Source organism: Pseudorca crassidens, chromosome 20, assembly GCF_039906515.1.
Source record: "Pseudorca crassidens isolate mPseCra1 chromosome 20, mPseCra1.hap1, whole genome shotgun sequence".
Lineage (NCBI taxonomy): Eukaryota > Metazoa > Chordata > Mammalia > Artiodactyla > Delphinidae > Pseudorca > Pseudorca crassidens.
The window spans coordinates 11361055-11388328 of record NC_090315.1 but is presented as its reverse complement, the minus strand read 5'-3'; the positions used below and the strand labels follow the sequence as shown (position 1 = coordinate 11388328).

The window sequence follows — 27274 nt, the reverse complement described above, 5'->3', positions numbered from 1 at the left end:
GTTGTTCCGCGGCATACGGGATCTTCCTGGACCAGGGCTCAAACCAGTGTCCCCTGCATTGGCAGGCGGATTCTTAACCACTGTGCCACCAGGGAATTCCCTTAACTAGCCTTTAAATGTCCAAAATGGCTCACTCACATGGTTCTTGGCTGGAAGCTCAGCTGGGGCCCACTTCAGTCTCCTCCTTGGGGCTCCTCCAGGTGGCACCTGGGTTTCAGGTTTCCAAGTGTGTGGAAAGCAGACGATGCAGGTATTTTAAGGCCAGCCTCGGAAATTACAGTCATTTCCATCTCGTGCTAGTGGTCAGAGCAAGCGTCACGGCCAAGGCCAGATTCTAATGGGAAGGCCTCCACAGGGGCTGAGTCCCAGGGAAGTGTTCATGGATGGCTTTCCGTGGAAAGTGGCTGCCACACCAATAAAGATCGTTGCCTCACATCACATTCTAGCTCAGGGCTTTTTGATTGAAAGTTGGGCTGGGAGTTCCCTGGTGGTCTAGTGGTTAGGATTTGGTGCTTTCGCTGCTAAAAAAAAAAAAAAAAAAAAGTCGGGCTGCCAGGGATGCTCCTGGTATCCCGTGGAAGCAGGCAGAGTTCTGGGAGCTTTTCTCAAGTGCCCCACAACTTAATATTTTCCTCTCCCACTCCTCATTCTAGAAGGTGCCTTTTTAGGTGAAGGAAATTAGCGCTTATTTCATGAGGCAGTCTTTTTCTTAACCTTTTTTTTGGGGAAATTATTATGGGAAAATTGCAAAAATTGGACTGAGATACCCATATAACCCTTTACTCAGCTTCCCCTAATATTAGCATCTCACATAACTAAAGTCCAACTATCAAAAGCAGGAAATTAACATTGGTACAAAACCAGTAACTCAATGACAGACCTTATTTGAATTTTAGCAGTTTTCCCTTTAATGTCCTTTTTTCTGTTCCAGAAACCAATCCAGGATCCAACACTGCATGTAGTGGTTCTTCCTCCTGAGTGTCCCCCAATCCTTATCTTCCATGGCCTTGGCACTTTTTTTTTTTTTTTGCTGTGGACCATTTTTAAAGTCTTGATTGAATTTGTTACAAGATCGCTTCTGTTTTATGTTTTGGTTTTTTGGCCCCGAGGCATGTGGGATCTTAGCTCCCCGACCAGGGATTGAACCCGCACCCCCTGCATTGGAAGGTGGAGTCTTAACCACTGGACCACCAGGGAAGTCCCAACCTTGGCACCTTTAAAGGATATCGATCAGTTATTTTGTAGAACATCCCTCAGTTTGGGTTTGTCCGAGGTTCCTTCCTGATTATATTGACAATGTGCATTTTTGTCAAGAATACCCCAAAAGTGATGTTTTGCTCCTTGGTGTGTTATATTGAGGGTGCATGATGTAGCTGTGTCTTATTATAGGTGATATTAACCTTGATTACTTGGTTAAGGTGGCGTCTGCTGGGTTTCTTCAGTGTGAGATTACTGTTTTTCCGTTGTAATTGACAAATGTCTTGGGGGGAGATACTTTGAGACTATGCAAATGTCCTGTTTCTCCTCGAACTTTTGCCCACTAATTTTAGCATCCATCAGTAAGTAGATCTTGCCTGCAACAATTTGATCAGGCAGTCTTTTAAATCTCTCTCTCTTTTTTTTTTTGGTGGCGTAAATTATGTGTGTGTTGGGGAGGTCGGGGAATCTGACGCTACTGTAGGGGAGGAGGGACTTCCTTCTACCCTCTTCCAGTTCAGTGGCCGGGTCTGTGAACTAAACTGACAACGGGCAGATTAACAAGAGAAAAGTCATACAGATTTATTAATTTTCAATTTTATGTGCACAGGGGTATCATACAAAAAAAAATAGTGAGTCCCCCCCCCCCCCAAACAGTGAAATCTGAGAGTTTACATACCATCTTAACAGGGGAAAGGGAAGGGAAGAGAGGTCACATATGGGAGAGAAAGTGATGTTTACAGAAGATAAATGGGCCCTTAGGAGAAAAGATGGGAGAAATGAGAGTCTGTGTCAATGTTTGTCTAGATTTTGTGCCAAATAAAATGGCTGAGACTCATTTAATTGATGGAGAGTGTTCATCTTCTTCCTTTCTTTCTTTTTTAGTTTTTGGCCGCGCCGTGCCGCATGCGGGATCTTAGTTTCCCGACCAGAGATCAAACCCGCTGCCCCTGCAGTGGAAGCGCGGAGGCTTAACCACTGGACCACCAGGGAAGTCCCCTATCTTTACTCTCTCTCTTTTTTTAAAATGTTTATTATTATTATTTTGGCTGCGTCAGATCTTTAGTTGTGGCACGCGGAATCTTCATTGCTGCATGTGGGATCTTTTGCGGCGCGCGGGCTTCTCTCTAGTTGTGGCGCACAGGCTCTGTAGTTTGCGGCACGCGGGGCTCTCTAGTTGAGGTATGCCGGCTCAGTAGTTGTGGCACGTGGGCTTAGATGCCCCGCAGCATGTGGGATTTTAGTTCCCCCACCAGGGATCAAACCCCTGCCCCCTGCAATGGAAGCATGGAGTCTTAACCATTGGGCCGCCAGGGAAGTCCCCTATCTTCTCTTTTAAAAGGTATAAACTAGACACTGTTTGTCCTATCGGATTCACATAAAGGCAGCATTTTCTGCCAATGATTGCACAAGCTCCTCCTTGCTTGCAGTCAGTGTACCCAGGGTGGGACAATTTGGGGATACAACAGAGGCTAAACTATTACCTTCTGATTGGAGCACTTGCAATGTCCGCATATGCTATCGAACTCCTGTTCTATGACCACGGAAGATTCGGGATCGCCTTTTCCAACTTTTCCCCAAAGTTGGAAATAAGACTCTCACCACTGAAACTATCCCGGCCATACACAAGTGGATTTTCTATGTCTTCTCGTCTTTGTGAACGAAGGAGCACACGTCTGTAATTTGCTGGCATTTAAGGTGGACAGCCTGGCGATGGAGGGAACCCGGTATCCGAGTCACACTGTCCTGACCACTTAGTTAGGAAGATACCTTATCACCACAGGAGAGAAAAAGGTCAGTGTGGTTCACCAACAGGGTCAGAGTAAAACCTACAGTTCCCTAGGATCGGGGAGGTTCACAACCTTTGTCCTTTGGGCATATCACCACCTGGACACCTCCATTCTCCACGTGCTTCTGTCCACTTGCAAGAGTGTTGCCAGACCAGGTTCATCTGCCCAACACACAGCAAGCCAAACACGGAGGTGCCGCGGTTTGCAGCACAGAAGGGGTTATTCTCCTCCCAAGGCAGCCAAGCGAGCAGGTGGGGAGAGCAGATCTCAAATCCGCCTGCCCAAAGGCGAGGGGCTCGGGATATTGATGGGCCAAAGAAGCAGGGTGGTCTTAGGCGGGGGAAAGGGGATGGGAGGGAGGGAGAAGGTGAGGTAATCGGTGTTCTGCGCAGGCGTATCTAAGCTACATTCTTCTTCATGGGATGCGAGAGCAAATTTGGGAGAATTTGGGGCTGTGATGTCAGAAGGTCACCCATCCAACAGCAAGTCTGTTCTGTGCAGACTCCCATCAGCCATGTTGCTTGCATCTGGTTTCAGCCAGTTTTGTTGTATTACAAGCAGAGGGGTTTATAACAAGCTATTCCCTTAGCTACTGCTCTGTTAGACAAGCTCTAGACTTTCTGTGAGTCACCAGTTTCTGTTGTGGGTTTTTAAACCCTAGGCTTCGTGGTTTGAAGAGCAGGACAGGTTGCAGAATATCTGATCGGGGAGGCCAGCGGTCCAGCTTTGGCAACTGTAAGCCTTGGCTTTGTCACCTGAGCAAGTGAGTCCAGATTTGGGGTTTCCCCATAGATAACTGGTGGTGTCAGGCAGCCTGATCATGGGAACAGCTGGGCTCCTCCAGGTCGTTCATGGGTGGCCTGTGAACCAACAGAAACTTTTGGTGATCTCACAGTTTTTGTCACTAGCGTTAGTGCTAGAAACACTTATGCCCTCTGTGAGTGGTTTGAGGACGTTGCCTCTAGAATCAAACCACAGGGTTTGGTCGCCGTATTACCTTTAAAGGTCACCTCTGGTCTAGCATCATGCCTGTTCACACAGCAAAGGGACAAGTTCCTTTCCAATGATTTTTTAAAAAATTTTTATTTATTTTTGGCTGCATTGGGTTTTCATTGCTGCGCGCGGGCTTTTCTCTAGTTGCAGCGAGCAGCGGCTATTCTCTGTTGTGGTGCGTGGGCTTCTCATTGCGGTGGCTTCTCTTGTTACAGAGCATGGGCTCTAGGCATGTGGGCTTCAGTAGTTGTGGCACACAGACTCAGCAGTTGTGGCTTGCGGGCTCTAGAGTGCAGGCTCAGTAGTTGCGGCACACTTAGTTGGGCTTAGTTGCTCCGCGGCATGTGGGATCTTCCCGGACCAGGGATCGAACCCGCGTCCCCTGCATTGGCAGGTGAATTCTCAACCACCGCACCAGCAGGGAAGTCCCTCTTCCAATGTTTTTACCCGAGCAAGAGATAGACCTTGAGCTGCCATAGAGGGATTTCCGAGCCCAATGAACTCACCAGAGAGGGAGATGGAGTTGGGGTGTTTTGGGGTCATGGATACCATATCCTTTCGTTCATCCATCTTCCGTAGTTAGTTCATCAGGTGATCATATTGGCAGAATGAAAACTGGGTCAGGTTCCTTTTCTCGACTAGATTTTTTTTTTTTTTTTTTTTGGCCACGCTGCACGGCATGCAGAATCTTAGTTCCCTGACCAGGATCCAACCCATGCCCCCTGCAGTGGAAGCACAAAGTCTTAACCACTGGTCCACCAGGAAAGTCCCTCTTGACTAGATTATGACATAACCAGCAATCAGACTGATTCATTAACATGGCCATGATTTGGAAGATGGGTGCAGGGGGCTGCTAGTTTGTCCTTGACCTACGGAAAAAGCAGTCGGAGTGGATAGGAGTAAGATACAGTTTGAAAGAGAGCCATGACGCATGAACAGAGACAGAATAGGACCGATGGAGGCAAGCCACTTCCCATCAGCCTTTCAACAAATGGGAGAAAAGGAGAAACTTTCGTTTAAATTGTCAAAGGAGTTTTGTTTTGTTTTCCTGCTGTCCTGGGAGGGGGTGTTCAAAGGAAGAGGAAAGAAAAACCAAAAAAGTGAAGATGAAGTTCTTGATCTGTGATCTTGGGAAGGAGCTGTCTCCTTCTGGGCATCGTCAGCTGCAGGAGCCGGGGAACTGGCTCCGGAACTTTTTCGTTGGAGGTCATCACCTGTAGGGATGGGCTTGCGAGTGTCCTGGGAGTGCTGACCTGGGTCTAGTTTGGCACGTTTCCTGGGAATCCAGCAGGATCTCTCTTTTATTGTGATGGCAGTGCAGGTGGTCAGCAATACTCGCGAGATCCTTCCCAGCGAGGTGATAGCAGTGCTTTCTTCCAAAACCTTGACATACACTGGATCTCCTGGTCAGAAGGAGGACAAGGCATGTTGATCGGTGGCCGCCTGTCAACAACATGCTCCAAGAACACAGGTAGACCTCTTTTATTGCACTTTGCTCTACTGCACTTCACAGGTGCTGCATTTTTACAAACTGAAGGTTTGTGGCAACCCTGCGTGGAGCAGGTCTGTTGGCGCCATTTTTCCAACAGTATTTGCTCGCTTCGTGTCTCTGGGTCAGTAATTCTTGCAATGTTTCAAACTTTTTCATTAATGGTCTATTTGCTATGATGATCTGTGCTCAGCGATCCTTGATGTCACTATTGTAATTATTTTTGGGGTGCCAGGAGCAGCACCCGTCTGTAAGACGGCGAACTTAATTGATAAATACTGTGTGTGTTCTGACTGCTTCACCGACCGGCCCTTCCTCTGTCTTTCTCCCTCTCCTCGGGCCTCCCTGTTCCCTGAGACACAACAATATCGAAATTAGGCCAATTACTAACCCTACAGGAACCTCTAAGTGTTCAAATGAAAGGAAGAGTCACGTGTCTCTCACTTAACATCAGAAGCTAGAGGGGACTTCCCTGGCGGCCCAGTGGTTAGAACTCCGCACTTGCACTGCAACGGGCAGGGGTTCAATCCCTGGTCGGGGAACTAAGATCCCAGAAGCCACGTGGTGAGGCCAAAAAAAAAAAAAAAAAAGGAAAAAAGAGCTAGAAAGGATTAAGCATAATGGAGGCATGTTGAAAGCCAAGATAGGCCGAAAGCTTGGCCTCTCTTGCCGACCAGTTTAGCCAAGTTGCGATCGCCAAGGAAAAGTTCTTGAAGGAAATGAAAAGTCCTACTCCAGTGAACACGCGAATGCTAAGAAAGCCAAACAGCCTTATTGCTGAGACGGAGAAAGTGTGAGTGGTCTGGATAGAAGAGCAAACCGGCCACAACGTTCCCTTCAGCCAAAGCCTCCTCCAGAGCAAGGCCCTAACTCTCTTGAATTCTGTGAAGGCTGAGAGAGGTGAGGAAGCTGCAGAAGAGAAGTCTGAAGCCAGCAGAGGTTGGTTCCTGAGGTTTAAGGAAAGAAGCGCCTCCGTAACCTAAAGATGCAAAGTGAAGCAGCAAGTGCTGATGGAGAAGCTGCAGCAAGTTACCCAGAAGATCTAGCTAAGAAACTCATGAAGGAGGCTACACTAAACAACAGATTTTCAACGTACATACAGTTCATAAAGCTATAGCTGCCATAGATAGTGATTCCTCTGATAGATCTGGGCAAAGTACATTTTTTAATATATAGTTTAATTTATTTTTGGCTGAGTTGGGTCTTTGTCGCTGCACGCAGGCTTTCTCTAGTTGTGGTGAGCGGGGGCTAGTCTCCGTTGCGGTGCCCGGGCATCTCACTGCGGTGGCTTCTCTTGTTGTGGAGCACGGGCTCTAGGCGCGCGAGCTTCAGTAGTTGCAGCACACGGGCTCAGTAGTTGAGGCACGCGGGCTCTAGAGCGCAGGCTCAGTAGTTGTGGTGCACGGGCTTAGTTGCTCCGCGGCATGTGGGATCTTCCCAGACCAGGGATTGAACCCATGTCCCCTGCATTGGGAGGCAGATTCTTAACCACTGTGCCACCAGGGAGGTCCCAGAAAAGTAAATTTTGAAACCTTCTGGAAAGGACTCACCATTCTAGACGGTTGAGGAGGATGTTACAAGGTATGACATTTTAGGGAGCATCCCAGAGTTTGTGCAAAGCAAGCAGCTTGTTTCTGCTGTAAATTTATTTATGTATTTATTTCCACCGTTCCTTAGTCTGATTCCAGTCACAGAGGAATACCAAACTGAGGGATAATCTCAGTTCTTCACTTCTTTTCCACCATCATAGCATCAGCACATCTAGTTGGATAACCTCCAGCCCCTCCAGTAAACATGCAATCAGCAAACAGCAGAAATAGCTCGAAGCCGGAGGTCAATGTATGGAACGTGTGTGGGACAGTGCAAGGGTCACTGTGGACCTTGGAGGATTTCCTGAGATAAGCTGTTCTCCAGAGACCTGCTGAGAGTCCCGAACGGCACATCAGGAAATACTTTGCTTAGAAATTTTATGGATGCCGGCGCGGAACCCATTGTCCTTTAGTTGCTTTGTTGCCGCCCGTCTGCACTCAGGTTCCACCTAACGGGAGATAAGGCAGCCAGCAGGTCAAATCATAGCTCAATAAAAAAAGAAAAAGAAAGGGGGGGGGGGCCACTGGAAGTCCATTTGGCCCAATGTATAATCCGCTAGTGAATGTTTGGTTCATTTTTTAAAACTTGAGGTGTAATTGACTTTTTTCTTTCTGGCTGCATCTCGGCCTGTGGGATCTTAGTTCCCCAACCAGGGATCGAACCCGGGCCCCCTGCAGGGGAAGCGCGGAGTCTTAACCGCTGGACCGCCAGGGAAGTCCCGACATACAACATTATATTAGTTTCGCGTACACAACATAGTGATTCGATATTTGTATACATTGTGAAATGATCACAGTAAGTCTAGTTAACATTCGTCACCATACATAGTTAAAAAAACAATTTTTTTTCCTTGTGATAAAGAGTTGTAAGATCTACTCTCTCAGCCGTTTTCAAATATGCGATGCGGTATTATGAACTACAGGCACCATGCCCTACGTTACATCCTCAGGACATACCGTCTGGCACCCTTTTGTAGCCGTTTGTCTTTTTCAGTTTGTGGGGCACTTACCTGACTAACTGATAATATCGGTCGGGGATAAAGGCAGGTTTAGACATTGGGTGGAGAAGGGGTGCGGGGGGTGGGGCGTTTAGCACACTTATGGCCTCTGTTCATCCCTGGAGATGGAGTGTCAGTCTCCACGGTGTGGGCTCCACGGAGGACAGCAGTGATTTTAGCAGGGAGGTCAATTAGACCGTAATAGGGCAGCAGTGATATCCCCGTTGGCAGTCGGGGTACCAGCAGAGGTTAATAAGAATCCGTGGGGTTTCCACATGCGCCAGCAGCGCAGCAGACTCCAAAAGCGTATCTGGAGTCGGCGTATGCACTGCCTGTTTGCAAGCTCTAGGAAGAGCTATGAGCTGGGCTGCTTGGGCTGACTTTACAGTGGGCGAAGCATATACCTCCAGCATTTCATGTGGGGAAATTCGGGCACGACTGGTGATCAGGTATCCCCGGGAATTTCATCTACAGGAGCCATCGCAAAATAGAAGTCCGGGTTGTCTGAGGGGGTGTCTAAGAGGTGCTCTCATGGCTTTGAGACCGTTTCTCTAGCTGCAGGGCAATCGGGTGGATGGCGTGGGGCTCTCCATCACCAGGGAGGGACAGTAGCGCAAACGGGTTTAAAGTGTTACAGCGATGGAAGAGGATGGTGGGGTGGGTTCCTAGGGCCAACTGTGTAGACAGGGGCCGTGTCATAGGAACAGCAGCGGGAGCAGAGGGGACTGGGGCGCCCCGTGTGAGGGTGGTGGCTCAGGGGGCCGTGCCAGATGCCACAGGGTCTAACTGACCTGGGAAATACGCTACGGGACTTATCTGAGAAGCCAAAAGTTGTCCTAAAATACCTACAGCAATTCCACCATCTTCATAGCAATAGAGGTGAAAAGCTTTGTCAGAATGAGGTCAGCCAAGAGCTGGGGGTGTAGACAATGACCATTTTAAAGTTTCAGGGGACCGATGTCCACTGCAGCACTATTTACAATAGCCGAGATATGGAAGCAACCTAAATGTCCATCAGCAGAGGAATAGATAAAGAAGATGTGGTATATATATATGCAATGGAATATTACTCAGCCATAAAAAAGAACGAAATAATGCCATTTGCAGCAACATGGGTGGATCTAGAGATTGTCACACTGAGTGAAGTAAGTCAGACAGAGAAAGACAAATATATGATATCACTTATATGTGGAATCTAAAAAAATAATACAAATGAACTTACATACAAAAGAGAGATAGACCCACAGACATAGAAAACAAACTTATGGTTACCAAAGGGAAAGGGGGGGGATAAATTAGGAGTTTAGAAATTAACATAAACACACTAGTATGTATAAAATAGACAGCCAACAAAGACCTATGGTACAGCACAGGGATTCTGTAATAACCTATAAGGGAAAAGAATCTGAAAAAGAATAGATATGTAAGTATATGTATAACTGAATCACTCTTCTGTACACTTGAAACTAACACAACATTGTAAATCAGCTATGCTTCAGTTACAAGCAAACAGTTTCAGAGGAGGTTCATGCTTCCGAGGGCCAGGACGTGGGCTCCAGGTAGCATCTGGAAGGAGGGCAAGTAAAGCTTGAACAAGGGCAGCAAAAATAGGAATCCGTTGGCGGCAGTAGCCAGGTGTGTCAGGGATTTACACGGCTGCTTTTTTGATTCGGGGAGAGGGATGGACAGAAGGGATTTAAGGCGTTTTGGGGTGAGTTTTGTGAGTCCCCTGCAATAACTCCTGTCCTGAGTAGGTGGCAGTGGTTAGCAGCCACTGAAACGTAGATCTGAAAGCTTTCTGGTCTTGTCTAGTGAGTGCCCTAAGGAGAACGAGAGGGTCTGTCTGGTCACCATGCTCGTCTAGTTACAGAGTAAGAGACCACCCATGTCTTGAGCAAGGATGGGGCCCGGGGTAACGGCTACAAAGCGAAGTCAACTGTGAGGGCTTGGGAAGATAATAGAGGAAGACACCCAACATCCCTGAGGTACATGAGTCCATGTTAATCGTCTCCCTTGAAACGTAATTGCAGAGAGAAATTGTGAGTGAGGAGTCAACAGCGGGGGAAAGAAAGCTGAGCAGAGGTCAATCCCTGTAAACCAGGCTGCGGCAGCGGGGGCTGATGTGAGGATAGCGGCTGGATTAGGGACTCGGGTGGAGAGGGGTGGCAAGAGTTTACGGATTTACCCCCTTGTACAAATACTAAAATAAATAAAAAAATTTAAACATCTTTATTGGAGTATAATTGCTTTACAATGCTGTGTTAGTTTCTGCTTTATAACAAAGTGAAAAAATACGGAACACTTCACAAATCTGTGTGTCATCCTTGTGCAGGGGCCATGCTAATCTCTGTATCGTTCCAATTTTAGTATATGTGCTGCCGAAGTGAGCATATAAATTTTTTAAAAAAGAAATCCAATTCCCGATCCTCTATCTTTTTAAAAAATATTCATTTATTTATTTAGGCTGTGCTGGGTTTTAGTTGCAGCATACGGGATCTTTAGTTACGGCATGCCGGCTTCTTAGTTGTGGCATGCATGCAGGATCTAGTTCCCCAGCCAGCGATCGAACCCGGGACCCTTGCATTGGGAGCATGGAGTCTCACCCACTGGACCACCAGAGAAGTCCCCTGATCCCCTATCTTAAGTTAAATGTTGGGTGCTGGGGTGTGACTGAGGATAGACTGACCTTGTCCTTGATGGGGAATTGCCCCCAGAAGGGGGAGAACGGACCCTCTGAGGGCTCGGTGTTCTGGGATGATTGCTTTTTGTTGTTGGTTTTTTGGCTGTGTTAGGTCTTCGTTGCTGTGTGCGGGCTTTCTCTAGTTGAGGCGAGTGGGAGCTACTCTTCGTTGTGGTGTGCGGGCTTCTCATTGCGGTGGCTTCTCTTGTTGCGGACCGTGGGCTCTAGGCGTGCGGGCTTCAGTAGTTGTGGCACGCGGGTTCGGTAGTTGTGGCTCGCAGGCTGTAGAGCACAGTCTCAGTAGTTGTGGCACATGGGCTTAGTTGCTCCGCAGCATGTGGGATCTTCCTGGACCAGGGCTCGAACCCGTGTCCCCTGCGTTGGCAGGCAGATTCTTAACCCCTGAGCCAGGGTTAGTCCCAGGGAAGTCCCCTGGATGATTGCTTTTTAAGCTTTCCTTTATTTGAAGTTCAGGACAACTGCTTTCCCAATGCCTGGCTTTTTACACAATGTGCAGTTGTCTTGGGACAAAGGCAAGGACTGTTGATTTTAATTGCTTTTTCCTCCTGCTCTCCTGAAGGCTATTTTGCAGTCTCTGTAATAACATTGAGAGATTGTCCATCCCAACTGCACGATTTTGGATTTGCCTCTTTATATCAGGGAGAAGATTTCCAACTAAAACAGAAATCAAAAGATTTCTGTGTCCTGGGGCTTTTGGGTTTGGTGCAGTGTGTCTTTGAAAAGTCTGCGTAACACCTTCCACAGAGATCTGGGGATGTTCGTCTTCTTTCTGAGCGCACAATTCAACCTGGAACCAGTTCACCTTTGGAGGAAAGGCCTTCAGCATCGTTCCTATCAGCCTCTACCTGCATCATTTCCTGGTCATTTGCAGGAGGGCCTGGGAAGGATCGGCCACCAGTTTCCCCGGTGTGGGGAGTTTTCTCCGGGAGGTCTTGGCGTATAGCTATAGTATAATCACAGGTGGAAAGAACGCCCCTTACAAGCTGCCCCTGTGAGCAGGGTTATAAATGCCCACTAATCTTTCTAGCTCCTCTCACCATTTGGCAGGATCTTCTGAAAGTGAGAGTAAAGGGGCTTTGTAGTTTAAAAGATCTGCTGGTGTCCAGGGCATGTGAACTCTTTGTGTTGGGGGTCCAGGATACATTCACCAAGCCCTTTGCCTGGGAAAGCCTGAAGCGGTTGGGTTTTGATTATAGAGCCCTGGGAAGTACTCCTGATGGCCAGGGATGGCAAGACAGATCCTGCAGCCTCTGCCAGGTTTTCTTCCTCAGCATCAGTATTTACATAAATAACCTACATCCCCCAGGACTGGAGGATCCTGCCAGAGTGCCTTCTGGAATTCTCGCAGGGAAAGGGAACTTAATGCTCGCAGCTGGGTGTTTGAGAGATTTTTCTGGGGAGGTTGGAGGAGTTTTAGGAATTAAAGGAATTTGCTGAGGAGGTGAGATTAGATTCGGGGAGGGGGATTTGGGGCAGGGACCCAGAGATCCAAAGATCTTCTGGAGGGTCAGCGACAGGGAGTTGGTTATAAAGGGGCATATAGGAGGGTGGAAAAGGGGAATTTATGGGGGCTGTGGATTTTCATTTTTGTTCTAAGTCTGATTTCTGTTTTTTACTCTTGTTAAAGGAGTCCCTAAGGTTAGCCAGAATGCTCTTTTGTGTCCCTCTATCAATTTGATCTTGGTAACAATAGGACACTTATATAGGATGAGAGGTCTCTAAAATCTTTTTTTTTTTTTTTTTTGGCTGCTTCGGGTCTTAGTTGCAGCACGTGGGCTCTTTGTTGCACGCGGGCTTCTCTCTAGTTGTGGCCTGCGGGTTTTCTCTTCTCTAGTTGTGGCGCATGGGCTCCAGGGCACGCATGGGCTCTGTAGTTTGCGGCACGCTGGCTCTCTCATTGAGGCGTGCAGGCTCAGTAGTTGTGGTACCCGGCCTAAGTTGCCCTGGGGCATGTAGGATCTTAGTTCCCCGACCAAGGATCGAACCCACGTCCCCTGCATTGGAAGGCAGATTCTTTACCACAGGACCACCAGGGAAGTTCCCTCTAAAATCTTTTAGAAATGTAAATGTTTTTCCAAATCAAAGGATCCCTTATCTCACCATTGATGGGTAGGATCTTCAAAGGTGTATCCCTTCTTATAGTGACTCAATCCAATAAGCCTTTTTATGGCAAGACCCAGAGGTAATTTTCCTGGCTTAGAATAAATGTTCACCATGGATCCAAGAGGCATCACCCAAACTGGTTGCAGAAGACATACCTCCCATGATCCAAAAGACCACTCCCAAAGATAGCCCTTAAGGAGGCAAAGATCCTTATTGCCATGGGTGGTAAAAAATATTTATGAAAACTCATGTCTCCAGTCTCCCACAGAAATGAGACACTTCCAGTCACAGACCTGGTAATCTATGACTACAAGCAGACAAGACTGGGATGGGATTTTCCCACCACGACAAGGCAACAAGGTTAGAGCAGCACAGCCCCTGATGCGCTCGGACTCCTAATTAAAACGAACTCCCCTGAGAGCTGGCACCATCAGAGAAAGAAAATACTGCTTGTCACTTCGCATCTGGGGTTCCTACACCCTGCTGGCCGGACACTTGATGGAAGCCACGCCCCCCAGCCGGGCAAACCAGAGAGCGTGTTCTCACTGGTTACAAAGCCAAGCTCTCGGGACACCAGAGGAGATGAAAGGAGAGTTTCATCTGGTTTGGTTTTTTTTATGGGTGACCCACAGCAAAGTTTGTCTAGATAGATGCCAGTCTGGGAACTGTAAACTCACCAGGCTGTGAGGCCAGCTCAAACCCCAGGCTTGCAGGACCTTTACCTGTCTTCTACCTTATGATTCTCCTAATGACAGTCAACACAAGAGACAACCATCATCAAAAAGTCTACAAATAATAAGTGCTGGAGAGGGTGTGGAGAAGAGGGAACCCTCCTGTACTGTTGGTGGGAACGTAAATTGGTGTGGCCACTATGGAGAACGGTATGGAGTTTCCTCAAAAAAACCATAGAGCTACTATATGATCCAGCAGTCCCACTCCTGGGCATATATCCAGAGAAACTCTAATTTGAAAAGACACATGCACCCCAGTGTTCATAGCAGCACTATTTACAATAGCCAAGACATGGAAGCCACCTAAGTGTCCATCGACAGATGAATGGATAAAGAAGATGTGGTACATATATACAATGGAATATTACTCAGCCATAAAAAAGGAATGCCATTTGCAGCAACATGGATGGACCTAGAGATTATCATACTAAGCGAAGTACATCAGAAAGAGAAAGACAAGTACCATGTGATATCACTTATATGTGGAATCTAAGAAAATGATACAAATGAACTTATTTACAAAACAGAAACAGACTTATAGACATGAAAACAGACTTATGGTTACCAAAGGGGAAATGGCGGGGGAGGGATAAATTAGGAGTTTGGGATTAACAAATACAAATTACTATATATAAAATAGATAAACAACAAGGACCTACTTTTAGCACAAGGAATTACATTCAATATCTTGTAATAACCTCTAACAAAAAAGAATCTGGAAAAAAAAAATATATATATATACACATACACATACAGGCAAAGGAACACAATGACCATCAAAACAGGGAAAGGATGAATTAAAACCCAGAGTACTCAAGACAAAAAACACAGGAATCACTATACACCCCCAAAACTAGTTCATATTAATGTTTTCTCCAGCTAAGATAAGTTTAGAAGGGAGAAATACCATAGGGACCTGTACTGCTGGGTTTGATCAGACCCCACGCAGAGAAAAGAAGTCTTACCTTTTGCTGCCTCCAGAGTGGACAGAATGTTCCAGCCAATGAGATCTCATCCCCGTTGCTGGAAATCATAGGGGAGGGAAGACTTGCCTTCTGCTCTCCTGGGTCTCCAATGGCTGGGTCTGCGAACTAAACTGATGACAGGCAGATTAACAGGAGAAAAGGCAGACAAACTTATTAATTTTTAAGAACTGAAGTATAGTTGGTTTATAGTGCTTCAGGTGTACAGCAAAGTGATTCAGTTGATATATATATATGTATTCTTTTTCAGATTCTTTTCCATTATGGTTTATTACAAGTTATTGAATATAGTTCCCTGTGTTATATATAATAGTAGGTCCTTGTTGTTTATCTATTTTATATATAAAAGTGTGTATCCGTAAATCCCAAATTATCCCTCCCCAAATATATTAATTTCACGTGCATGGTTGTATCAGAAAAGAAGAGTACCCCTCAAAAGCAGTGAGAGTTGAAAGCTTATATACCATCTTCATGGGGAAAGGGAGGGGGAGAGAGACCACTTATGGGAGAGCAAATGATTTTTATGGAAGATAAACGGGCCTTAAGGAGAACAGATAGGCAATTTGATAGTTTGTGACAATATCTGTCTGGGTTGTGCTGTCGACTTCTGGTCTGCTCTCCTAGGGAAGCAATTTCTGACAAGTGAGTTCTTTTTTTTTTTTTAAGGATCGATTTTTAGGTAGATAAGGGGAGTTCAGAGAAAGCTTCTCCTACATTTATTGATTCTCAAATGTCTTCAGCTCAAAATAATCTTTATGCCAGCACCCACTCTCCAAGCACTGTGCTTTTTCTCCCCTAAAGCAGAGGAATCACTATTTACCCAGATAAACAAAAGTTGAAGGAGTTCATTACCACTAGACCTGCCCTGCAAGAAACATTAAAGGGGGTCCTTCAGGTTGAAATGAAAATAAGTTAAACAGTAACTCGAAGCCATATGAAGATATAAAGTCCTCCCATAAAGGTAATACACTGGCAAATATAAAAGCCAGTATTATTTTAATCTAGAATTGTAACTCCACTTTTTAAAAATTATTATTATTATTGTTTTTGTCCACGCCACTCAGCTTGCAGGATCTTAGTTCCCTGACCAGGGATTGAACCCGGGCTATGGCAGTGAAAGCCCTAACCACTGGACCACCAGGGAGTTCCCCACTTTTAATTTTCTATAGAATTTAAAAGACAAATGCATATATTAATTACTTAATTACTTATAGATTATAAATTATTAATGTAATGCAATAACAGTAACAGAAAGAAGAAAAAAACACATGATTATCTCAACTGAGGCAGAAAAAGCCTCAATTTTGACAAAATTCAAAATTTTTCGTGATGAAAATATCCAACAAACTAGGAATAGAAGGAAATTACCTTAACATAATCAGGCCTTTTATGAAAAGCCCACAGTTGACATCATACTCAATGGTGAAAGACCAAAAGCTTTTCCTCTAAGATCAGGAACAAGACAAAAATGCCAGCTTTACCACTTCTATTTAACGAAGTACTGGAAGTCCTAGACAGAACAATTAGGCAAGAAAGTGTAGTGGAAGGTATCCAAATTGGAAAAGAAGAAGAAAAATTAACTGGGTTTGCAGACAACATGATCTTATACGTAGAAAACTCTAAAGATTCCACAAAAAACTTGTTAAAACAATAAATGAATTCATAAAGTTACAGATTCAAAACAGACACACACAGATCAGTTGTTTTCTATACACTAAGAATTAACAAACCAAAAAAGAAATTAAGAAAACATTCCATCTACAATAGCATCAAAAATAATTTTAAAATAGGAATAAACATAACCAAGGAGGCAGAAAAACTTGTACACTGAAAACCATAAAACATCGCTGAAAGAAATTAAAGAAGACACAGATAAATAAAAGGAAAGCCTGTTTTCATGGATTGGAAGTCTTAACATTGTTAAGATATCAATCAGTATTACCCAAAGTGATCTACAGATTCAACGCAATCTCTATCAAAATCCCAGCAGAGTTGTTGTTGTTGTTGTTTTTTTTATGGTACATGGACCTCTCACTGTTGTGGCCTCTCCCGTTGTGGAGCACAGGCTCCGGACGTGCAGGCTCAGCGGCCATGGCTCATGGGCCCAGCCACTCCACGGCATGTGGGATCTTCACGGACCGGGGCACGAACCCGTGTCCCCTGCATCGGCAGGCGGACTCTCAACCACTGCACCACCAGGGAAGCCCCCCAGCAGAGTCTTTTTTGCAGAACATACATCCTAAAATTCGTATAGAATCTTTTTTTTTCATATAGAATCTTAACGGACCCTGAATAGGCAAAGCGATCTTGAAAAAGAACAAAGCTGGAGGACTCACAATTTCTAATTTCAAGACTTGACACAAAGCTACAGTAATCAAAACAATGTGGTACTGGCATATGAACAGACAGATAGGTCAATGGAATAGAATAAGAGAGCCTAGAAATAAGCCCTCACATATATGGTCAATTATTTTCAACAGGGGTGCCAAGAACATTCAAGGAGAAAAGAATGGTCTTTTCAGCAAAGGTACTGGGAATAATGGATATTCGTATGCAAAAAAAACCCCCAAAGTTGGTCCCTTACCTTACACCATACACAAAACTTAAAACAAATCAAAGACCTAATGTAAGAGCTAAAACTATACAACTCTTAAAAGAAATCATTGTGATGATGGGAGAAAAATCAAAGTTAAAAAAAAAACTATTAGTAGAAAATAAGGGGAGAATCTTCAAGACATTGGGTTTTGCAAGGATTTCACAGATATGACATCAAAAGTGCAGGTGACAACAATAAAAATAGATAAATTGGACTTCGTTAAAATTCAGAATTTTGTGTATCATTCATATGACACTGTCAACAAGTGAAAAGGTGACCCACAGAATAGAAGAAAATATTCACAAATTATATATAAAACAGGGAATTCATATCTAGACTATATAAAGAACACCCACAACTAAACAACAACAAAACAAATAACCCAATTCAAATATGGGTAAAAGACTTGAATAGACATGTCTCCAAAGAAGATATGCAAATGACCAATAAACCCATAAAAGTATGCTTATTAAGGAAATGCAAATCAAGAGCACAATGGATACCACTTCACTCCTATTAGAATAATTATTTTAAAAAACTGAAAATAACAAGAATTAGCAAGGATGTGGAGAAATTGCAATTGTGCATTACTGATCAGAATGTAAGTAGGATGGTCACTGTGGAGAACAGTATGGAGTTTTCTCAAAAAGTTAAATATAGAATTACTGTATGATCCAGAAATTCTACTTCTAGGTATATACCCCAAAGAATCAAAAGAAGGGAATCAAACATATACTTGCACACGAACATTCATAGTAGCATTAGTCACAATAGCCAAGAGGTGGAAGCAACCCAAATGTCCATCAACAGATGAATGAATAAACAAAATGTGGTATATACGTACAATGGAATAATATTCAGCCTGAAAAGGGATCAAAATTCTGATACATGCTGCAACATGCACAAACGTTGAAAACATTATGCTAAGTGAAATAAAACCAGACACTAGAAGACAAATACGTATGATTTATCTTATGTACGGCATCTAGAATACACAGATTCATCAAGACAGAAAGTAGAATAGAGGTTACATGGACCTGGGGATAGGGAATGATTGTTTAATGGGTACAGAGCTTCTATTTGGGATGTTAAATAAAAATTCAGTTGAGTAAATTTAAAAATCAATTTGGGAGGGCGCCTGCTGGACGCTGGTGAGGGATCCCAGTCCCCAAGGAAACAGGAAGAACCCCCAAGCGAACCGGTAGGACGTGGGGGGACTGAGGAGGGAGGAGAAGTGGAGACTGGACAGGACCAGCCCCCCTGAGGTGTGGCTGAGAGGGGGGAGGGGTTCCCACGCCTGGAGGGACCCTCCGGGGCTTAGATCAGGGGCGAGCAGGCCCAGCGTTTCCTCTGCCCAGTCGGCCAAGGAAGTCTGCCCAGCTCTCTGGCTGGGTCCTATGCCCTCAGAGGTCCCCTCTGGGCTGGGTTGGCCCTGGGGCATAGTAGGGAGGCCAGGAGAGAACAGGAGAGGCAGGCGGGAGGGGCCCTCCTGGATGGGAGGAGCCGGAGAGGAGCAGAGGGCATTTGCCCTGCCCACTCGAGCCCAGGAAGCCTGCTGGGCCCCCAGCTGGGGTCCACCACCCTCTGAGACCAGAGGCGGGAGGCACAGCTGGACTCCTTCTGTTCTGTTGAGATTAAGCCCCACCCCCCACCCCCCCAGAGCCTTTTCCAGCCCTATGTGTCCTAAGTATAGGCCCCAGCCACGGCCCAAACCTCGCCCATCCTTAGGCCCTGCCCTCCACAGCCAAGGCCTTTTTCCACTTTTTTTTCTCTTTTTTCTCCTCCTCTTTTTTACTACTGTGGTTCTGTTTTACCTTCTGGTTGTTGTTTCATCTATATTATTATTATTATTTTTTTCTAACATATCTGTTAGTTTCCTAGTCTAATTTTATTTTTATTTTATTTATTTATTTTTGGCTGCATTGGGTCTTTGTTGCTGTGTGTGGGCTCTCTCTAGTTGCAGCGAGTGGGGGCCCCTCTTCATTGTGGTGCTTGGGCTTCTCATTGCGGTGGCTTATCTTGTTGCAGAGCACAGGCTCTAGGCTCACAGGCTCAGTAGTTGTGGCGCACGGGCTTAGTTGCTCCATGGCATGTGGGATCTTCCCAGACCAGGGCTCGAACCCGTGTCCCCTGCATTGGCAGGCAGATTCTTAACGACTGCGCCACCAGTGAAGCCCTAATTTTATTTTTCACTTTATTATTGTTCTCTCTTTTTTTTTTTTTGCTGCCCTGTGTGGCTTGTAGGATCTTGGTTCACGAGCTGGGGGGTCAGACTGAAGCTCCTGCGGTGGGAGCTCCGAGTCCGAACCACTGGACTAACGAGACCCCAGGGAATATTCATCTGAGTGAGGTCTCCCAGAGCTCCTCATCTCAGCACCAAGACCCAACTCTCCCCAACAGCCTACAAACTCCAGAGTTGGAAGCCTCAGGCCAAACGACCAGTAAGACAGGAACACATTCCCACTCATTAAAAAAAAAAAAAAAAAATGAGATGGCAAGAAAATATATCACAGATGAAGGAGCAAGGTAAAAACCCACAAGACCAAATACATGAAGAGGAAATAGGCAATCTACCCGAAAATAATTCAGAGTAATGATAGTAAAGATGATCCAGAATCTCAGAAATAGAATGGAGGCACGGATTGAGAAAATACAAGAAATGTTTAACAAAGATCTAGAAGAACTAAAGAACAAACAAACAGATGAACAACACAATAACTGAAATGAAAAATACACTAGAAGGAATCAATAACAGAATAACGGAGGCAGAAGAACGAATAAGTGAGCTGGAAGACAAAATGGTTGAAATAAGTGCCGAGGAGCAGAATAAAGAAAAAAGAATGAAAAGAATTGAAGACAACCTCAGAGACCTCTGGGACACACTAAACACACCAACATTCGAATTATAGGGGTCTCAGAAGAAGAGAAGAAAAAGAAAGGGTCTGAGAAAATATTTGAAGAGATTATAGTGGAAAACTTCCCTAACATGGGAAAGGTAATAGTCACCCAAGTCCAGGAAGCACAGAGAGTCCCATACAGGATAAACCCAAGGAGAAACATGCCGAGACACATAATAACCAAATTGGCAAAAATTAAAGACAAAGAAAAATTACTGAAAGCAGCAAGGGAAAAATGACAAATAGAATACGAGGGAACTCCCATAAGGTTAACGGCTGATTTCTCAGCAGAAACTCTACAATCCAGAAGGGAGTGGCATGATATACTTAACATGATGAAAGGGAAGAACGTACAACCAAGATTACTCTACCCGGCAAGGATCTCATTCAGATTCGATGGAGAAATCAAAAGCTTTACAGACAAGCAAAAGCTAAGAGAATTCAGCACCACCAAACCAGCTCTACAACAAATGCTAAAGGAACTTCTCTAAGTAGGAAACACAAGAGAAGAAAAGGACCTACAAAAACAAACCCAAAACAATTAAGAAAATGGTCATAGGAACATACATATCGATAATTACCTTAAACGTGAATGGATTAAATGCTCCAACCAGAAGACACAGGCTTGCTGAATGGATACAAAAACAAGATCCATATATATGCTGTCTCCAAGAGTCCCACTTCAGACCTAGAGACACATACAGACTGAAAGTGAAGGGAAGGAAAAAGATATTCCATGCAAATGGAAATCAAAAGAAAGCTGGAGTAGCAATACTCATATCAGATAAAATAGACTTTAAAATAAAGACTGTTGGGCTTCCCTGGTGGCGCAATGGCTGAGAGTCCGCCTGCCAATGCAGAGGACACGGGTTCGTGCCCCGGTCCGGGAAGATCCCACATGCCACGGAGTGGCTAGGCCCGTGAGCCATGGCCGCTGAGCCTGCGCGTCCAGAGCCTGTGCTCTGCAAGGGGAGAGGCCACAGCTGTGAGAGGCCTGCTTACCACAAAAAAAAAAAAAAAAGAAAGAAAAAGACTGTTACAAGAGATAAGGAAGGACACTACGTAATGATCAAGGGATCAATCCAAGAAGAAGATATAACAATTATAAATGTTTATGCACCCAACATAGGAGCACCTCAATACATAAGGCAAATGCTAACAACCATGAAAGGGGAAATTGACAGTAACACAATAATAGTAGGGGACTTTAACACCCCACTTACACCAATGGACAGATCATCCAAACAGAAAATAAATAAGGAGACACAAGCTTTAAAAGACACAATAGACCAGATAGATTTAATTGATATTTAGAGAACATTCCACCTAAAAGTGGCAGAATACACTTTCTTCTCAAGTGCACATGGAACATTCTCCAGGATAGATCACATCTTGGGTCACAAATCAAGCCTTGGAAAATTTAAGAAAATTGAAATCTTATCAAGCATCTTTTCTGACCACAATGCTATGAGATTGGAACACAATTACAGAAAAAAAAAACTGTAAAAACCACAAATACATGGAGGCTAAACAGTGTGCTATTAGATAACCAAGAGGGGGCTTCCCTGGTGGCACAGTGGTTAAGAATCCACCTGCCAATGCAGGGGACATGGGTTCGAGCCCTGGTCCGGGAAGATCCCACATGCCACGGAGCAACTAAGCCCATGCGCCACAACTACTGAGCCTGCGCTCTAGAGCCTGCGAGCCACAACTACTGAAGCCCGCATGCCTAGAGCCCGTGCTCCGCAACAAGAGAAGCTACTGCAATGAGAAGCCCTCACACTGCAGCAAAGAGTAGCCCCCACTCACCTCAACTAAAGAAAGCCTGCGTGCAGCAACGAAGACCCAAGGCAACCAAAAATAAATAAATACAAATTTTAAAAATAATAATAATAAATTAAATATATAAATAACCAAGAGATCACTGAAGAAATCAAAGAAGAAATTTAAAAAATACATGGAAACAAATGACAATGAAATACAATGACCCAAAACCTATGGGACACAGCAAAAGTAGTTATAAGAGGGAAGTTTATAGCAATTCAATCTCACCTCAAGAAACAAGAAAAATCTCAAATAAACAATCTAACCCTACACCTAAAGCAACAAGAGAAAGAAGAACAAAGAAAACCCAAAGTCAGTAGAAGGGAAGAAACCATAAAGATCAGAGAAGAAATAAATGAAATAGAAATGAAGAAAACAATAGCAAAGATCAATAAAACTAAAAGCTGGTTCTTTGAGAAGATAAACAAAATTGATAAACCCTTAACCAGACTCATCAAGAAAAAAAGGGAGAGGACACAAATCAATAAAATTAGAAATGAAAAAGGAGGAATCACAATTGACACCGCAGAAATACAAAGGATTTTAAGAGACTACTACAAACAACTATATGCCAATAAAATGGACAACCACGAAGAAATGGACAAATTCTTGGAAAGGTACAATGTTCCAAGATTGAACCAGGAAGAATTAGAAAATATAAACAGACCTATCACAAGTAATGAAATTGAAACTGTAATTAAAAATCTTCCAACAAACAGAAGTCCAGGACCAGATGGCTTCACAGGTGAATTCTATCAAACATTTAGAGAAGAGCTAACACAGATCCTTTTTAAAATCTTCCAAAAAATGTCAAAGGGAGGAACACTCCCAAATTCATTCTACAAAGCCACCATCACCCTGATATCGAAACCAGAAAAATATATCAGAAAAAAGAAAATTATAGACCAATATCACTGATGAACATAGATGCAAAAATCCTGAACAAAATACTAGCAAACAGAATCCAACAACATGTTAAAAGGATCATACACCATGATCAAGTGGGATTTATCCCAGGGATGCAAGGATTCTTCAATATATGCAAGTCAATCAATGTGATACACCACATTAACAAATTAAGGAATAAAAACCATATGATCATCTCAATAGATGCAGAAAAAGCTTTTGCCAAAATTCAACACCGATTTATGATTAAAAAAAAACTCTCCAGAAAATGGACATAGAGGGAACCAACCTCAACATAATAAAGGCCATATATGACAAACCCACAGCAAACATCATACTCAATGGTGAAAAACTTAAAGCATTTCCACTAAGATCAGGAACAAGACAAGGATGTCCACTCTTGCCACTCTTATTCAACATAGTTTTGGAAGCCCTAGCCATAGCAATCAGAGAAGAAAAAGAAATAAAAGGAATACAAATTGGAAAGAAGAAGTAAAACTGTCACTGTGTGCAGATGACATGATACTATACGTAGAAAATCCTAAAGATGCCACCAGAAAACTACTAGACCTAATCAATGAATTTGGTAAGGTTGCAGGATACAAAATTAATGCACAGACATCTCTGGCATTCCTATACACTAAAAATCAGAAAGAGAAATTAAGGAAACAATCCCATTTACCATCGCAACAAAAAGAATAAAATACCTAGGAATTAATCTACCTAAGGAGGTGAAAGACTTGTACTCAGAAAACGATAAAACACTGATGAAAGAAATCAAAGATGACATAAACAGATGGAGAAATATACCATGTTCTTTGATTGGAAGAATCAATATTGTGAAAATGAGTATACTACCCAAAGCAATCTACAGATTCAATGCAATTCCTATCCAACTACCAATGGCATTCTTCACAGAATTAGAAAGAAAATTTTACAATTCGTATGGAAACACAAAAGGCCCTGAATATCCAAAGAATTCCTGAGAAAGAAAAATGGAGCTGGAGGAATAAGGCTCCCTGACTTCAAGCTATACTACAAAGCTACAGTAATCAAGACAGTATGGTACTGGCACAAAAACAGAAATATAGATCAATGATACAGGATAGAAAGCCCAGAGATAAACCCACACACATATGGTCACCTAATTTACAACAAAGGAGGCAGGAACATACAGTGGACAAAATACAGCCTCTTCAATAAGTGGTGCTGGGAAAACTGGACAGCTACATGTAAAAGAATGAAATTAGAACACTACCTAACACCATACACAAAAATAAGCTCCAGATGGATTTTAAAGACCTAAATGTATGACATTTTGAGCTTTGGGATGTATACCCAAGGCTCAGTAACTTCTAGTTTTAAATCAGTGTCAGTGGTCAGGGGCACTTGTTAAGGTCCCTTCCAATGGGGTTTGAGAGATGTTTTCCTCTGATGACGTTTCTAGAATACCCAATCACCAGGCTCCAGTCTATGACCAAGAAGATCCTTTGAACTGGCATCTGGGAAAACTTGTTTAACCTGTTGGTGATAGGCTTTAGCATAAAACATGGAAGATTTTCAGTAGCTGGTTATACTAACATGGGATAACAAGGGATGAGCAGAAAGTTTGTGTACTGATGGACATTGGTCTACCATTGACTGTCTCATGTGGAGTGAGTTTATGTTTTCCAAAGGGGGAACTGCAGAACAGTGAGCAAGTCTAGAGGCAAAGAAAACCAGAGTTTCAGCAAGTTTAGAGATTTTAAGTTTGAGGATCCCATTAGTTCCTTCAACCTTGCTTGATGGTGGAGAATGATGGGGACAGTGGTAATTCCAAGAGGTTTCCAAGTCTTTCATTAAGGCTTGTATGATTTTCCCAGTGAAGTGGTTGCCTCGATTACTGAGATTGTGGAAGGTGTACCCCAAGTGGGAAACACATTTTCTAACAGTTTCTTTGCCACTATGAGGGCATCAGCCTTGCCTCAGGGAATGGCTTCAACCCATGGAAAAAACATACATACAGTAACAAGAACATATTGATGACCCCTCCTAGGTGATAACTGAATGAAATCCAGTTGCAGATGTTCAAAGGGTCCAGAGGGAGGAGTTTGTGGCCTCTGGTGGGAAAATTAGTTTTTCCAGGATTACAGATCTGTCAGGTCAAACATTGATGGTTAACTATTTTCAGAGTGTTATCAAAGTTTCTCACCAAAGTTTATGTACAATTTGAGTCCTCTTAAATGCACCATGATGGGTGAAGGGATAACAAAACTGAAAAATGGGGTTTGCCAGAGAGACAGGAAGAACCAAGTGGCCATCTTGATTTTCCCATAGTCTCGACTGTTTATTGAGTTTACAGACTACCACAAACTTTACAGATTATGCTGCTGCCGCCTTCGTGTGAAAGTCAGCCCGGGCATTTCCCTGATACTCAGGTTTAGTCTCGTAATGTGAACCTCAGTGTGGAGGACAGCAATTTCGGAGGGTAAAAGAACGGCACTAAGAACTTTGTTTACCTGTTTGTTGCTCATGCTTGATTGGGTCCCAGTGGATGTAAGAAAACCCCTTTCGTTTCCATAACATCCCAAATTCATTCATGACCTCAGATGCATACCGGCTATCAGTATAACTATTAACAAATTGTCCTTTCAATAACTGGCATGCTCTGGTAAGGGAACGGAGCTCTGCTTGTTGGACTGATTTAGCCTGTGGGAGATTTCCCCTCTCAACTAGTTCATATTAGTTAAGAACAGCATGACCAGCTGATAATTCCCTTTCTCATTTTTACAACATGATTCATCATCAAAAAAAAATTACATAAGAATTAGTCCAAAGTGTCTCATAAATCAGGGCACAGTGTGATGCAATGGGACATTATTACCTTGCAGTCATGAGGCTCACCTTCGTCAGGCAGGGGCAGTAATGTAGCAGGATCAAGAATGTCACAAGGTTTCGGATGTGAGTGAGGTAGTGAGAGAAGAAGGATCTCATAGGAGGCTAGTCTGGTAACTGAGAAATGTTGGATCAGTTCAGAATTAAGAAGACTTTGAACAGTGTATGGAGTTTGTAAATAAATGTCATCACCAAAATATGCTGAGCCTTCTACAAAGTTTTCAGCTGCAGCTATGTTACTGAACCGAGTTCATTTGCCTGAGGTGCAGCAAGCCAAATGCTGAGAAACCAAGGTTTGCAGCAGAGAAAGTTTATCCATGAGGCAACCAAGCAAGGAGACTGGAGAACAGATCCTAAATCTGCCTCCCCAGAAGTGAAGGGCCTGAGATATTTATGAGATAAAGAAGAAGGGTGGTCTTAGGCATGGGGTAAGGTGATTGGAGGTAGGGAAAATGTGAGTAATCGGTGTTCTGTGCAGATATATCTGGGTTACATGTTTCTTTGTGGGGTGCATGTTCAAAAAAGGAGGCACTTAGCAGGATCTGAGAGTGGAGTTTTTGACCCTCTGATGTCAAAAACTCAGATACCTGCATAGGCCCAGTTTTAGGGTCAGTGGTCCCAACCAGTCTTAGCTGGCTTGAACTGGACAAGACCAGACTCCAAGTTCCTGGAAAACAATTTAAGCCCCCATTTCTATAGCAACCCCTACATCAGTAGTGTTATCTATAGGGGTGGTTAAGGAGTCAAAAAATCATTAAAGAGCACTTGGTCACTGAGGACAGGTTACAAGCAGAGGTGTTTTTTTCTTATTTGTTTGTTTGCTTGTTTTTACAAGCCCTCCCTTAGCTGTTGTTCTGTAAGACAAGCTCAAGAATTTCCGCTACTCACCAGCCTCTGTTAACCCTATGGGACATGGTTTCAGTCTCCCCTATCTTTTGATCATCCCTCAACCTTGAGGACAGAGGGACAGTGACTGCTCTGGCTACTTCCTGCTGATAAGGCGTGTAGGACTAATAAGGGGTTTGAGGAATGAAGCTGTTACGCATTTGATCGCAAATACTCACAAATTCCAAGATGAGAACAAGACTTTGGGCTTAAGGATACAAGACAAACATCAAGAACAGAGTTAGGACAAGAAGGAATATAAATCCTAGCAAGCACAAAATAATAATGCCCAGGTAAGCAATCCCTCCAACATAGACCTTATTCCCGACAGAATCCATGAGAAGATATTTCTAAGAGATTAAATCCAGGTTCTTGTGATGACACTTGTGGGAGCCAAGTTGTCTAATTTTGTCTAAGAAGGTCTTTTACTTCAGTGTGGTATTAAAATATACGTAACAGGAGCTATTGGCCACTACATATACTCCTCCTTTTTCTGCTAAAATGTAACCCAAAGCAATCTTATTGTCTAGTACTATTCTGGCTAATGCATCTAGGGCCTTTGGCTGGCAGGTTTTGGCTTGAGCTGTCTTGTTTGCTACTATTCCTAATGTAAGAGAAAGACTTTATAGTTACAAGAGGAGACCTTGCAGTTGGCAGCTCCAAGCAGATATTGTTTTGATGGTCTCCTTGAAGCTCATGAAGTTCGGAAAACTCAAGT

The 27274-nt window shown here is 43.8% G+C and overlaps 1 protein-coding gene and 1 non-coding gene across 2 annotated transcripts in view; one reads left to right on the top strand and one right to left on the bottom strand.

Moving 5' to 3' along the window:
- Positions 1-27274, top strand: part of LOC137215465 (very-long-chain 3-oxoacyl-CoA reductase-A-like) — a 75779-nt gene that overhangs the window by 29963 nt on the left and 18542 nt on the right. The gene's annotated exons all lie outside the window — the stretch shown is intronic.
- Positions 10344-10447, bottom strand: LOC137215808 (U6 spliceosomal RNA). Its single transcript, XR_010939442.1, has one exon. It is a non-coding gene; the product is annotated as a U6 spliceosomal RNA (small nuclear RNA).